Here is a 16,310-nt window from a genome sequence, read left to right as displayed (position 1 = left end):
CCCAAGCGGTAGTGGAAACTGCAAAGATCTCATTACTTGTCATCGTTTAGTCTGATAGGAGTCACATCATCCTGATCAAAATCAGAGCAGAGGCAGTCATGTTGCAGAATCTTATTGGGAATCCGGGCAGGGTGGGTATGTGCACACACTGAGTAGGTTTCTTATCCATCTGCAGGTCTACTCAACAGCAGAAAGAAATCTTTTATTACTATAGCAGCAAACACTTGTGAAAAAATCATCATTGTGGGTAAACTTCAGACCTAATTTGATGAACCTGCTGGTGTCTGGTTTTCTACATATCTGCCCTTATACTGGTCAAATCTGGGAAATCTGAGATATGATGGCTGACTATTATGAATGAATCTCTGCTGTCACTATGTGTTTTGTTCCCAGGCAGACCAAAAATGACAACTTGAATCCATTGTTTGCAAGTCTTCACTTTTCTGAGGCAGATTTCTTTTTGGTTTTGTTCCTAATATACCTAATGGGCTAATCTGAAATGGCAGGAAATGGTCACTTTAGAAATCAGAGGAAGGCTGAAGAGCTTGGAAAAATGACACAGCCGTAAGCCAAGTTTTTCAGAAGTGATAAGTGGCTTACGGTCTCTAAAGATTCAATTGCTGAAACTGAAGTACTTGAAGAAGGCACGATTTTCTGGTGTTGGGAGCTCCATTAAACCACAAGGACCTCAAATCACTGGCTGTTTCTGAAAATGCTGGTACCAATTTTTTGAAGGAGTAAAATAGTCAGTACTTTAGAGTGCCTACATGATTTGGGGTATGATTACAAAAATATAATGTGATACAAAATCTAGATTTACATTATTTTGGTAACTTTGCTTCAATTCCCTGTCCCAGGGTAAGTTTACTATGGAGGAAACTGCCCTGAATTATTTCACATTGACCACACCTGGTATATGGACAGTTATTGTGGAGTAGGTGATAAAAAGTTAATCCACACCAAAGTTTGTCTTGTAATAATTTGTCTCTTCAATTCATGTTTGTAGAAACACAAAACTTAAGAATCAAGAACCAAAGCCTTTATGACTGATGTGCATTATTTTATTTTTCTGTTCAGCAATAAGACCGTGTAGGAAACAGAGGCATTTCTCCATGGAAAGAAAATGATTGCTCCTGCATGTTCATATGATCCAGGGCCCAGTCTGCTGTATAACCTGAGGAAAACTCATCCCATTAAGAACACTTTGTGTATACTAGCACTCTTCATTTATTTGTTTTCATTGGCTAAAAGATAATAAAGCCAACATTAGCTCTGAAATAAGGAAGCAGTTTCTCCTTAGCAGCTTTGTTTATAAAACTAGAGAAAGAAAAAGGGCATTTTTAATCAGATATTTTATTTGTCATTTCAACCAGGGTAGGGAGGGATTGTTGTTACAGTGGAAAGAAACCTATTTTTGTGATGTCCCTCATTAATAACAGTTGTTGACTTTATCAACATGGAAACAAGCACCGATTTTAAAAAGAAAAACCCTCTCAAGTATGCAAAGTGACTTTTTTCTAAGATAAATATTTATCAGTAGTCCAAGATTTCAAGTTTCATCTGCTGTGGGATTTTTTTATTTTTCTTTTGCTTGAAGGAATTATGCTAAACTGCAACAGTTGACACTTCATGGATGTTGTGGTTAAAGGCACAACTCTTAGCTATTTGTAAGAATGACAGCATTGAGACTTTTGCTAGACCCTCGAACTAGAGCACTATTTCTTTGATGTCTGGCTCTTGGCGTCAAGATGAGTTTCAGCTAGTGTGTGATTTCCATGGCACTGTACGCATTACATGCTATTCACAGCATGCTTTACATAGCACATCCTTGGTCTGCACAGATTAAAAGGTCTTATAGCAACTCATGGATCTGGGTGCCTCAATTTTCAAGGCCCATTTGAGAAACCTGAGATCATTTGTGAAAAAATAGAATATAAGGAGCTGGCTGTAGACAGCTTGAGATGAGGTGGTCCTGTGCAGAGACTAGATTCAGATACTGAGAGACAGTAAATCTGGAAGCAGCAGTGTGACATTAATACAGCTCTGAAGCTGAACTTATAAACCCTCATTCTTTTATGGATGTTAAATGGCTGAGATGCAACAAGGCTAATGGGTTCAGATGCAACACATTTCATTTTTGCAGCTGGTCCATGCATTGCTTACTAGAATTTTGTAACACAATCTGTTTGCTTGATGTACCAATGTCTATAACGGCACTGGAAAATAGTGAGCATCCACAGTCTCAAAATAAAGGTCTTTCATGTGACTGAAGTGATCATCCCAAACCGAAAGCTTCCAACATTGTCAACTAGTCTTGGCAATAGTTATTCTGCTCAGATTCCTTCCTGCTGTAGGAAGTTTAGTCTTATCTGTGAATCTCAGGCGAGATCCATCTAATCTAGTCAGAGGTGTCTACAGGGTAGATATCTCCACGTGAACCAGTGACTCAGGACTATCTTTAAAGCCACTGGTAAGAAATAGGCACAATATGGGCATGAGCCACCCGACTTGTTTTAGGTGCCTACTAAGCGATTGGCATTTTTCACTTCCCTGCCTGCTGCCAGCTGGATCTCTGCTGGTTATGCTGACTATCGGGAGGCTGGGATGGCCAGTTCAAATGAATCCCACTGTGTGTGAATGATAAGGTCAGAAAAGAAGAAGAATGGGTTTATAGACCAATATACTTGACAAAACAAGTGAATGAGATGATGGGTTAGAGATTCCTCCTGGCTCCTGCGTCATTCTTACCTCCGTCTTCCACTTCATGGCTTTTAGCTGTGAGATAGAGAAAGCTCTCTTTGTGAAAGAAATCACAGGACTGAGCAGCAGGAATTTGCCAGCGTTTGGAGAAGGAGGTGCTAATAAAATTTGGTCACTCGTGTGGACACACGGAAGGCATATCGGAGTTGAGACCTGGAAGGTGTCCTGGACATGAGATTTTGTAAGCATAGATTTCTTGTATAACAGCACTAAGACTGTGTCACAATCCTCAATCCTGATAAAACACCCAAGATATCTGTACCTTGAGTGGGTGTTCTGCTTATTTTCTTATCATTTGGCAAGGACTTCCAAATTAATCTAAGAAATATTCTGGGCATTTGTAAAAATACTCTGTGCACTGGAATTCAGCAAATATTTAATAATTGACAAAACACCAGCAAAGAATGTGTAACCAAAAAAAGAATAAAACCGTTCAGCTCCTCTCTGTACAATACACAAAGAATATGAGGTTAAAAGTTACGTTCCGCAAACATACCTTTTGCTGAGATGTACTTGGTTTGGTAAGCGTTGTGGATATGAGCCAAGGGCTCCAGACCTTGACTTCTTGATCATTCCTGCAGGGAGCATGGGAAAATATAGCTTCTAGCTAAGGGAAGGGAGTGGTCCCCAGCCTCCACCTGTGCAGATCTGTGTGGCACAGTTCCCCTGAGGACATCCGGGTTTCTGCAAGGTTATTTCCAAAAAGAAGTTAAAACCCCAACTGAAGATCACAGTTACTGAGTCAGCTGTGTACATGACTTGGTGAAGTTTTGGTAGGAATTAAATCCTAAATATTAAAAAGGCATCATCATAAGTAGGGGTGGAAGTAAATTAATTTTAGTAACCCAAGCAAAAAGCAAAAATCCACCTTAAACACTGAACATGCAAGTGGCTACAAATCATTTTACTCTAGAGGTACAGGACATCACAAATCACTGATTTTTGTGTTACTCTGATTTTTTTCTTCTTTGTGATGCAGTTTTAGGCCTACACTTCGTTTTCTTTACTGACCATTAAATTCAGGAGAAAAATATACTAAAGGCCAAACTCATGCCAAGTGCAAATCAGCTAAATACTGTTTTCAGTATGCTCCATATTTTTATTTATCTCACATGGAAGATAACTGTCTTGCACGCTATTACATTTTGGCTGAGAAAAAGGTTCATGGTTTGTGTCTTTATGTCTTATTGTCTATGATACATCTCCGTGTTCCTGTTTTTAAGTGGCTGTAATACGTTGTTGATATGATTTCAAATCTGCTGTCATATGTTGTTTGCGTTTGGTTTATAGAAGTGAAGGGGAAAAATATCACAATAGCAAATTGTGGCTGGTAAATGTCAGTCCTAGATAGTGTGACAAATGAGTAATGCTTTGCAATGGCGTGTGAAGAAAGCTGTTTTTATGAGCACTTCAATAGAGAAGAGTTTTATTGTAACTGCCATCCTTCTCAGGGCTGAATTCCTATCACACACAATATCCTTCCTGAGTCGCTCTTGGTCAAGTCAGTTCTGTAAGAAACAGTCCAGTTTTATTAAAGTTATGATTCCAGATTGCAAACCTGACAAATACAACACACACATTAGAATCTGCTCTGCTTGTATCGGTATTATTTTTCAGGAGTTTTCAATGTTAGCAGCAGATGAACATAGTAGATGAAAATCTGAAAATCAGCCTTTTTTTTTTTTTTTTTTACATTATGAAATATAGCTATGGATACCCAACTGTTTAGTCATCTGAGAGAGAAAATAGGTGTCTGATGGCTGCACGCCATATGCTTTGAGAAATACATGTGTGTATGAGTAGCAGAAGGCACAGAAAGAGGAATTAGAATGATAATTATTATATTTCTTCTCATTTTGGGTGGAATTTGTTAGGTTTTATGCAACAGGGCTAAGGCATCCACTAATTTTTAACAGAACAGTGAATTAAAAATACAGGGAAACATCCTGAAGAGTGATAGACTAAAGAGCCATGAGACCATGTCAGGAACTGTTAGAGTCTCCTCTAATAGCACCAGCCTAGATTTAAATTCTTCTAACACCTTGTGCTTTCCAAATACACATTGCTCCTGTGCTTCCTCCTTTTGAGTTTTCTCAACTGCTGAGAGCAATGAAAGGCACTCCATAACCTGCAGTATAAAGGCAGCATTGATTTTTACTCTCTCCTTGCTTGTTTTGCCCACTTTACATATCCGATGTCTAACGTGTAACTGAATTAGGAAGCCTCTTTCTTTTGTGGACTCTGACAGCAAAACGTCAGCATGGTCCGAGAGGAGAAGGGTGATTTATGAGGTTTCCAGGATGCAGGGAACAGGTGACTTTTGTTTAAAGGAAAAATTCTGTTCCTTGCTTAAAAAAATAATCAAGTAAAAGTAAAGCCATACGGAGAATATGTGTTATCTACAATCATTCCAGAAAGAGTTTCCTACAGAACAACCATTACAAGTCATTGGAAGTCTCTTGGGAACAGCAGTCAAAAACATCAGCAGTTAATTACTAGAACTTCCTAAATCAACCTTCTTTGGCATGACATGAAGTGAACGAAAGCAATAAAAACAAGGAAGTGCATTGTGCTTTGTCCTGTCCAACTCCTGTTCAGACAGGCGTAGGTCACAAGCACAAATGTAACCAGGCATGAATTGTTGTTTTTTATTTTAATTCCTGGCCTTGGGTTAAATTAAATCAGCATGCTGGAAAGGCCAAGGTGAAATGTAGGGCCAGGTCTTCAGACTGCGTAAATCCTCTGACTTCAGTTGAGTTGTAGTATCGCCACACCTTCAGAGCGTAGTCTGTGCTCTAGTAAAGCATCAAAGAATACGGAAAAAATATGCCCTACAACGGCTGGTAAAATAAAGAGAGAAACCGAACAATCTGTTCTTACTGGTGTCTTCAAAGTATCAGCTTTTGAGAATGTATGTTGGGGTGCTGCTGAATTTTATGATATGCAGCTCTGGGAGGCTTTTTCTTTACCTTGCCCCAATGGTGGTCGGTCCTGCGGGCAGCAGAAGTGTTGTGCAGATCCTGTGGCTGCTGGAATGAATCTGGAAGGAAGAAATTATGTACCCTCATGTTTGTTACCAGGTATGCGAAAGGGAAAATGTTTCATGTGTATCCTGTGTCAAAATCGATTTCTTTGCTTTAAAACCAATCTGCAAAATCTAGAATATCTGCTTGATAAAGTAGATTTACTGCTCTTTTTCACTGATCTCTTCATTCTTGCCCTTACATCTCACAGTGGGGTAGAGAAGATGTTTCACCAGCTGATTTGGTAAGTCTTCCAGGGAAAAGGAGTTTTGAGGAGGGAGGTGAACGGGGCAGAGTTGCAGGCATCACATATCTTTGACCCAGCGTGAATAAGAAGGAAACCTGGAGGAAAGCCTAGTGTCTTAATTGGAGAGAAGGAGCCAAAGAGAAAGGCACACAATAACAAATGAGACAGAAATTGTGTATCGGGAAGGTTTTATAGGATCTCAAAACCTTCACAGATGTGGGTGAGGAGAAGCTGGTGATTGACATAAGGTGGCTGAAAGGAAGAGAGCACAACGAGATGTTGGCCAGACAGGGTTCCCCAGACCTTGGGAGCTTAAAGCAGCCTGGGCAATGGGGAGCAGCAGAGCATGATATTTTTGGATCAGCAGGTGGCCAAATCATGCTTGGTGCCATGGGAGGGCTGGTCAGAAGAACAATAAATTAGGCAGCAGGCAGGATGTTTGCCTAATCCGTTAGCATATGTAATGAAGAGCTAAATCACCATAAACACAAAGGCTCGTCGAGGAGTTGAGGAACTACAATAGGTGGAGGAACCCCAATAATGCAATTACTGCCAATGGACTACTCTGACTCAGTCTCTCCTGGGGCTACCCAGGGAGGGTCATCAGCCCCTGGTCAAGGCTGAGACCCACCAAGATGGCTTGGCTTGGCCGAAGAAATACTTCCCAGGTGGCCTTGAAAGCTGCGGGTTTGCTGCCTTCACAGGAACAGGACTCCTAGTGGGATGCAAGGGAGGAGCACTTGAGGATTGTGTAAAACTTCTTGTGGGCTGTTTTTACGGGAATTGTGAGAGTACGTGAGACTTATCATAGGATGTTTGGGGGAAGGACCAATCCATGTGGCTTGGGGAGGAGCAAGGGTGGGAAAACAGAGAGATAAGGGGATAAAAGCAGTTGAACGTGTATGAACCAGGGCTGGCCGTGCTCCGTGCTTGCTCAGCTCAGTCTGTCCTGTCTCCTTAATGAACTCCGTTTCCAAATATTTTCCTGGCCGAGGGTCTCCCTGTGCTGCGTGCACGTGTGTGTATGGATGGGGTCTGAGTGCCAGCGGCTGGAGAAGGGGCCGTGGCTCACAGCGCTCGTGTGTCTGTGGCACCAGGAACCAGAAACATCGGGATGTCTGAGTGTTTCCCTGAGGAACTGCAGCCCCGTGCGTGTGTGTGCGCACGTGGGTATACCTAATTTGTCAGCAAAATTCCAACCAGACGAGCTGGCAAGAAGGCTAAGAGGTCTGGGAGCTGGGCATGGGAGAGACCATGGCCCTGGGGCCAAATACTGGAAGGACCAGGGGGTCAACAAGTTGGCAACTGGAGGGTCTGGAGGTCTGAAGCAGTTGCTGGAGAGATTGTGAGTATTCCCAACAGCCGGCTGAGCGTAGGGACATGGAGCTGTGGCAGCCTCGCATCCACTGGATCCACACATCTTGGATCCAGCTGCCTCCAACATCTGTCATCCTGACCTGTGGTCTCCCCAGTTGTTGTCCGTCTGACCCCCACTTTGGTGTTTGTGGTGATTAGCTTTTAATCACATAACGTGATGTAAGGCACTAAGGGAGGCACCAAGCTTCTGGAAACATATTTTAAGCTATTAAAAAAAGGGAAATAAATTTAATGTTAGTACTTTTGGGGGCTTTTAACTGCACTACTGGACAACCACAACCCCTTGAGGCCTTTCTGTACTCTGAATCTATGGGATAGGAACTTTCTCCTCCAACAACAAAAGTTTCTGAAAGGAGTTGTAGGACATAGTGTGTTGAGTTCAGCAACGTGAGGAAATCGCCTCTTGTCCTCCATTCCACTCTAGGTGTATGTGAAAGTCACATCACCACTGCTCTTGGTCTGAGGAGGTTTACAAATTTCCCCCTCCATGAGGTCATCTCTCTGACTTCTTGCTTTCTAAACAATTCAGGTGATTTTTTTCTCCATGTCTCTACAGATCTGACATCTGTGCAATGGACCAATGGGTCTCTGATTTAATATTTCCTAGCATCTTTTCTATAATAAAGGTGAACATTTATGAAATGCCATACCAGTATGTCGTGCCTCACATACAATATTAAACACAAATCCAAAATTAAATGTCAGGTGCCTGAACTAGGCAATTTTATTATTGATTCTTAACTCCATGGCGTCCCAGTAAAACTCTGACTAATACCAGGTTCTGCTTTGCTGTGCTTTTTAATGGCATGTAATATAAAAAGATTCACCTTACCAGAAAACATTCAACATCTAGGCAGATTCAAGCAAAGAGAATTTATATCATGGATAACTTTAGTCTGTGACCAAAATCTGAAGTGAAGCCACTGCCTATGATCTTACAGTGAATGTACATCTACTCTCTTCTTCTGTTCTTCATGTTCAGGAATATTTTATGCTTAGATGTGCTTACCTGCTGTTTACCAGCACATTACCTTTATTTTCATCTGTGGTTTGTGTTTTTCAGTTTATCGCTCAGGATTTGAAAATAAAGGAGGTTTTTTTGAATGAACAAGCTAAAAAACACATCTCCATCATGGTTTCCTAGGAAGGCTTTTATACTCATGTCCAGTGGCTGTGCTATATAAGTCTGCAAATCAGATATAAAAAATTTAAGTGTGAAAACAGAGAACAACTGGAGAAACAAACCATGCAGATAGGGAAAGTGATAGTTATCCAGAAGTTCTTATCAGTTTCTGTGCCAAAACCACAGCTGTCATGTTTGTTGTAATCACTGCTACGTTTAAAAACAAGTGTCCCTTCAGATTAAAGTAAAATTGCATTTTGTTTACTGCCACACTAGTCTGTTTTCCACTGTATACCAAAAATGGAGCAAAATGAAGGAAAGAGCTTTGCTTTTTCATCCCCTCATGAAAGACATATGGTTGTCGCTGGCTGTGAGCGTGTGTGTGAAGTGATGGTCTGATCTTGAGCACCCCTAACACAGATTGATACCTGAATAACATAATTTTGTTAAATGCTGTTTTCCTCTTGCAGTGGAAGCTGTCACTTTTAATTTTTCTTGAAACGTTATGTCTGAACTCATCACTCTACACATCTTTTAGGGTCAGATGAACAGATGCCTCCTCCTGACCTGCCTTTTACAGCTACTTTAGGAAAATACAAATACACTTCTGAAAGTGGAGCACAGCATACAAGATGAATTGTAACTTCAGAGGATGCTTCAGGGAACCCTCTGCTTGCAACTGTAACAGTATAGATTTTTTTTTTAATCCCTCCCCTTTCTATGCATGGATCATAGCCAGTGTCATCTGTGTGCAGAGCATAGGCTGGTGGAAAAAAATAGAAGAAAATTACAAAATCAAGTGTGATTTTCTGGGCTTTTTCTCCATGCTCTTTCTGAGCTTGCGGAGGGTTTAACTACTCGTTCCAGTACCAGGATCAGTGTCATTTACGCACGAGAAGCCCTTTATGATCTCAGGCCTCAGCAGGCTGTTTTCCAGCTGAGATTTTTGAGCAATTCCAGCATAGTGTGTAGGAAACGGCCTCTGGTGACATTATTCTGCTTTCAGTGGCAGTGCCAGCATGTGCCAAAATGATTGCTACTATAACAAATACACTAAGCCATGCTGCAGTTGCCCTTTGTGTAAATTAGGAGTGAGAACTGTGAATGCCCCTAACGTTCTCCAGAGCTGAAGTACAACACTGCTGCTTTATGCAAAATTAACAGCATGTGGCAGCCCCACTTAAGATTGCGCAGGTCTTTCTGAATGCACCCATGTTGTAAATGACACTACAATTTATTATTAACTTGTTAATATTTGATGGAACGGTGCAGTTTATTAAGCTTGGGGAAGCAAGCGAGAGAAAAGACACCTGAAATTAATGGAGTCCCAATATACAGACGTAAATAGAGAACAGCAGGGAGTTGTGCTAGGATAGTCACAGCACACAAAATTAATCATTTTCCTCATCGAGCCCCCTGTACCTGAGAAGTTCAGGGAGGGCAAACTCTTAGTGATGCCTGAGCACAGCAAGTTACAAAACAGAACAGCTCCAGGCAAACTTCATTTACTTAGAGCAGTGGAGCTCTAAGCTGATGGGGAGAAAAAGAATAAATCTCAGAAATTTTTCAGCCGTTCCATACTACTGATTCAGAATCCCATTTAAAATAAACAGATGAACAAACTGTGATGTTCTAATTGCTTTCACTCTGAAACTCACAGTAAATATGCAAAAAAAGAGCCAAGTCCGTGTTGAATATTTAGGAAAATACTGATATATGTAAAAATAAAATAAAAAAAAAAACAAATTGAAAGTAAATAACCAAAACATCCTGGTTGCACTTCCGTAATTTGAAAATGAAAGAAAAAATATAATGACAACAACAATACACATGATTGCAGCAAGGTGAAGTGAAATGCAAGGAAGAAAAAACATAACTTCAAATCAAGGACATATAGAGTATCACCATCCAATTGTCTTATGTTTCTTTCTGTCCTGATATGCTTAAGGATTTGAGGAAAAATCCTTGTTGACTGAGTTTTATTTTTCCTTTCCTATTTCTTAACAACATGGAGTTTGAGAATAAAACTGACACCTTCCTTCTCTAACACGAAGGGTCTCATTGAAAAATAAAAAAAAAATTCCCTTGTGAGTTTGAGTGGATATTGTCAAGTTAGAAATGGAACATTTCTATGAGAATTAATCAGAGAACTTCTGATTTGCCTTTAAATACTTCTCAGTATTCATCAGTATCATGATGTCTTAAATACCTCTTGCCAATATTGGCACAAGATGTGTGGAGTAATTCATAGTAGAGCCTTACAGGCCTACACATTTCTAATGACCAACTGATGAGGCTGACTGCATTTCTACCCATATGCTTCTTTGAGAAAAAAAAGGGTTATGACAAGGAATGAAGAAAATTACTCCATTTAGAAATTCCATATCCCATTAAAAGGCTTTACAGGTAAAATTCCATTCCTGTTGAAATCAATATGATTCGATTTCATAATGAATAGGATTTCACTTAAAAAAAAAAAAAATCAGCTTTGAGGTATGTGCAATCAAATAAAACTCCATAAGTGAGAATATGTTCTTAATTTGGTAGCTCCCAAAGCATAAAATAAACAAAATAGTGTGTAAGCCAATGGAAGTCAAAGATCTGTGTGTTAGTCCATTGGGCTAGCCTAGTTCAGCTGTACTCAGTTTTATAACCACAGTGCACTGTCAGTGCTTAGTTGAGAATCATGGTCAATGACGGGTGGTTCCCCCACACAAATGATCATAAGGCCACTTTCAGATGGATTAATTAGGTGAGCAGTTACAGATTCCTAGACAAAATACAGCCTTGATTTAAACAGAAAAATTCTGTTCATTTGATATAAAAAACTGTGGCCATTTGACTAAAGAATAAGCTACACCAAGATATTCTTTTTATCAGTTAATTAGAGTGAAAAGTGTTGCAACAGGGAATGAATTGCTACATCCATGCAGTGTTTACCAAAGAAGGAAAAATGTAGAGTCATCAGCCAGGTGAAAACAATCAGTCAGGACCTAACAAATGAAGAAATGTTTACCAAGGTTCATAGGAAAAAAAAAAGAAAAGAAAACATCAAGAAAACTTGGAACTAAAACAACCAAATCACTGATTCACCAGAAAATAGGCATGTGAAAAAAGCAGTGCTGCTACCAAGGCAAACGTGCTGAAAAATTATTCTGGGCCAGAGCAAACGGGACCTTTCCCTGCCCAAGGAGGCACAAGAGAATCATTACTGCCTAAATGCTCACTTAACATTCCCTGGGAAGCAATTTATAGAGAGCACCACATGCTCCCCTCTCCTTTTAGGGAAGCCGTGTGGAGTGGATAATCCTGGAGCCTTCTCATGCCAAGGAGCAAAAAGAATCATTACTCTGTATCTGCGGCATTTAATCAATCTCTCCCTAGGCTTATTCTGTACGATAAGAACTGAGAAGAGAACAAAAACCTGTCACGCACAGTTCACTTTAATACGAGAATCCCCAAGACATCCCAGCTCCCCCCTTTTAAAGGACATTTCTGGAAAATTAATGACATTTTTTAATGGTTTTCACAATTTTACAGCTGTCAAGATAATGAGAGCTATAGGGACTGTTTTTATAATGACAGGACTCCCTCACTTTCTACCTTTGTGCTTAGAAACAATGGACCAGACTGATTCCATTTCCATTTAAAAATCTGATTGAGGTGTCTAGGTTATGGTATAGTTGCCTTATGCTTCCAATAATATACAGAGAGAGATTATTTCAAAAAAATTATTCAGATTTCACATTCTCCTCTAATAATTGGTCATGTAAGCAATAAGAGCTTGTTGCCAGATAATGGAGTCTGAGGGATTGACTTCCATGCTTTGAATCCCAATGTCCCAGGTTTTCCTCTACTAACAACCTAGGTGAGCAAAACGTTTCGCAGGATCTGCTTATTTCTGCCACCTTCAGCAAGTTGTGCCAGTGCTGTCTGAACACTTTTCTTAAAGCACAGTAATACCTGAGGAAATCCCTCAAGCTAAATTGTAAATATTCAATTGTAAACTGTAAGGGAAAACATATTTCTGCTGCGTGAGAAATATCAGAAAAGAGTCCGTGCCAGTGTTAAATCACCAGCAGGAAAAAAACCACCACCAAAATTGGGCTTCCTGTGTTTGATGCTTTATTCCAAACTCAAACATCTCAAGAAAAATGACCTGATTTTCTTCCTGAACATTTACCTACCCACATGTATAAGCATCTCACTTGATATATGTTGTAATATGGAAGCCTGCTTTGTAATTTTGAAGCATTAAGAGTTAGTAGGTAAATGAAAAGTTAAATTCATAATGGTTACAAAAAATCTTCTGGAAACTCAGGGTACAGCAACCCAGAAGATGCCTTGTAATTATTCCTTTTCCATGTCTTTCTGCTGATATGATATAATAATCAATGCTCAGTAACCACAGTCTAAGCTGTACATCATAGTATCTGGCACATATCATTGTTATCCCTTACTGGCTCCACAACAGTACAGAAATGAAATAAAAATAATATTCTCCTTTCTCTTCTCATAAATCTATGGTAACTTTTCATTAGGTTTCATTTCACATGCCAGAATAAAGCATGTTACATGTCAGAATAGAACATGGATGAGACTCTAGGGTACACATAGTCCCAGGCAACAGTTTAGTTTTGGTAAAATTATTTGCATCTGTTAAGACTCATATGAAGCTTACTTGATTTTTTTTTTCTTTCCAAAATCCCTGGCACTACACCAAAGTGATGGAATTTAGAGTTCTGACCCTTAAGACTCCTGTCAGCAAGCTGAGGATGTAATTTTCTTTGGGGTTATTATAGCTCTGAAAAGGCTTAGTTAGATTTAACCTGATATTGTTTGAATGAGTTTACAATCGAATAGCAAAACAAAGATAGAGTAATGGTTCATATTTTTGATGTAGGCATCTGAGATTTTTTTACATGAGCATAGATGAGCACTGTTGGAACATCGGAGGGCTTTTTAGAGTATTTTATTTTTCATTTGCCTAACAAGCTTGGTCACAGTTGTTGAAGATTTTTGCTCTACTTTTCCCCTAAAGAGGCTAGTAACTGCTGAAAATATTAATTTTGCAGTGACAGAAGAAGATATTACAGGGAGGCCTCAAGCTAAACAGAACTCTGTGTGTGGAGAACATCTGTCTGTTATTCTCAACAGGTAAGTCTTGTCAAGGACCTGGAAGTTCAGCTCAGATGATTCCTCAGTTCTTATTCAGGTTTGAAACTTAAATGTTCTGGAAATCAGCCTGGAACTAGCATGGTTTAAGAGCAAAACAAAACAAAACAAAACAAAACTTTCTGGAAGTTACTTCTAAGGTGATCGATGTGTTCTGTGAATTTAAAATAGAACAAAGCTTGCTTAATTGTGTTGACTGGGTCTGAAATACCACGAATCCTACGCCTTCCGCCTAATTCTGGCAGATTGACATTCTGTCCTAGCCAAATCTCAGTTGTACCAAAGAAAGAAAACATGTAAGAGAAAACATTATTTCATGAGTTAGTCAATTTTTCACTTATCAGTAAAGGTACAGATGAAAACTTAAATGGGTTTTAACTTGTTCAAAAGTAGTTTATCATCAAAAGGATAGAGCAGAAAGGAAAGTCTTTTTCTCTGGACTGAATCTATACCTTGTGAATAAACCCTTGACAACATTGCACTTTATGTTAGTGATTCAAATTCTATGCAATATTTGACTTTCAGAAAGAGAGAGTGGAAGTGGGAGATCCATTGGAAGACAAACCACAGACTGTACCTAGAAGTGCAGACGATTTCTTGTGATTTCTGTCAAAGGAGTTTATGAAATTTCCTGCTATCAAGACCATGTTACCTGTTGGTAATTGCAAGAATTTGCTGCTGAATGACTAAATTAACAATTTTGAAAATTTTATTTGGGTTTGGGGAAGAGTGCTCTTTAGACAGATTAGAAATAATAATGAAAGAAAACAAAACAGCAAAACCAGAGCAGATGGTAAATGAGAAAAGTAGCCTAACAGAGCTCTAGAAAACAGTGTTATAAGCAAGTCTTCAACCAGACTGTCTCTGACAAAACACTTTCCCAACTGTTCAGCAACTATGTGCTTTTCTGCCAAGGCACATGAAATATAGTTCATTATAAATAAATGACTTTATCTATTGGCAAAGCTATTGAGAATGTAGGTGGGGTTATGGCACTATATGTCCTGCAAGTCAGAAGGGTCCCACGAGAAGTGAGGCTGAGGTTGTGTGGATTCCCCTTCTTGTTCCTTGGTGAGCTCTCCATTTTCAAACCTACCACCTTGACCTCTCCTGGCCTTTTTCCCTTTGGAAGTCACCTCCAGCTATGTCTCTCCTGTAACCTAATCTGCTTTTCTGGTCACACGCCTCGCACTACATAACAACATTTCATCAAAACACATTTCTAATTAATAAGTTCTGGATTTGATCCCACCTTAGAGAAAAAGTCCAACTGATTTAAGTGGGAGGAGGATCAATCTTTGTTGTGTTCTTTTCTGTTAAGAATGTACCAAAATCTTGTGACGCATAATCAAATGAAATGATTTGTCTCTAATAGTCTCTCTGTCTCTCATGAGCCTTTAAGAGGCTGTTCAGTTCATTAAAAGCACCTTGGAAAATATTGCTTTTGGAGACAGCAAAAGGCACAAACATGAATAGCCACAGATGAGCAATTTCTTTTTAAAAAATCAGGAAATTAGAATCAATCTTTGGAAATCTTTTTTGCTCTGTGGCACCAGCAGTTCCTTCTCACTACACTTGGGAAGGATTATCTGAGCGATGTTGCTTTCACAGTCGTGTGTTTCAAAGACGCCAATGGAGTGCACGATAGACAAGCCAAGCAATACACACCTCCACTGTTCTATCAAGAGAGTCATGTTCTTTAACGGCATTTTCCTCTCACGCACTGGTGTAACATGTTGTGCTAATTTTCCAGAACTGGAAAACTGGCAGAGAATGGCTGGGAATGCACTAGAACGTCGGCTGGAGGAGTGATTGTGTAGAGACTGCATGCTGCCTTCGAGTTGGTATTTTCCTTCAGGGAGGTGCTCATGACTAGTGATTTGAATTACTGGAAGCCAAATCAAAAAGTCAATTGGAAAAATACTTTTTTTTTTTTCTTTTATGGTAATACCTACAGGCCCCAATCAACCTTGTGGCCCTTTGTCTTGGCCATCGTACACTTGAATTTGGTCTATGCTGTTAAAGTAAAGAAGACCAGAGATGAACCTGTGTCCTGGTTTTGGCTGGGATAGAGTTAATTTCCTTTCTAGTAGCTGGTATAGTGCTATGTTTTGGGTTCAGTGTGAGAAGAATGTTGATAACACACTGATGTTTTCAGTTGTTGCTAAGTAGTGTTTAGACCAAGTCAAGGATTTTTCAGCTTCTCATGCCCAGCCAGCAAGAAGGCTGGAGGGGCACAAGGAGTTGGGAGGGGACACAGCCAGGGCAGCTGACCCAAACTGGCCAGAGGGGTATTCCAGACCATGGGACGTCATGTCCAGTATATAAACTGGGGGGAGTTGGCCAGACTGGGGCAGATCGCTGCTCGGGAGCTAACTGGGCATCAGTCAGTGAGTGGTGAGCAATTGCATTGTGCATCACTTCTTTTGTATATTTTGATCCATTTATTATTATTATTTTTATTTTATTATTGTTGTTATTATCATCATTAGTTTCTTTCTTTCTGTTCTATTAAACTGTTCTTGTCTCAGCCCACGAGTTTTACTTTTTTTTCCTGATTCTCTCCCTCATCCCACTGGGTGGGTGGGAGTGAGTGAGCAGCAGC

General features: G+C 39.8%; 1 long non-coding RNA gene across 1 annotated transcript; it reads left to right on the top strand.

The window, feature by feature from the left end:
• The first annotated feature begins 5,562 nt into the window (after positions 1-5,562).
• Positions 5,563-14,810, top strand: LOC142028588 (uncharacterized). Its single transcript, XR_012649632.1, has 3 exons — positions 5,563-5,840; positions 13,606-13,687; positions 14,231-14,810. It is a non-coding gene; the product is annotated as an uncharacterized LOC142028588 (long non-coding RNA).
• The last annotated feature ends 1,500 nt before the right edge of the window (positions 14,811-16,310 follow it).

Source organism: Buteo buteo, chromosome 2 (genome assembly GCF_964188355.1).
Source record: "Buteo buteo chromosome 2, bButBut1.hap1.1, whole genome shotgun sequence".
In the NCBI taxonomy this organism is placed as follows: domain Eukaryota; kingdom Metazoa; phylum Chordata; class Aves; order Accipitriformes; family Accipitridae; genus Buteo; species Buteo buteo.
This window is presented reverse-complemented; position numbering and strand designations above follow the sequence as displayed.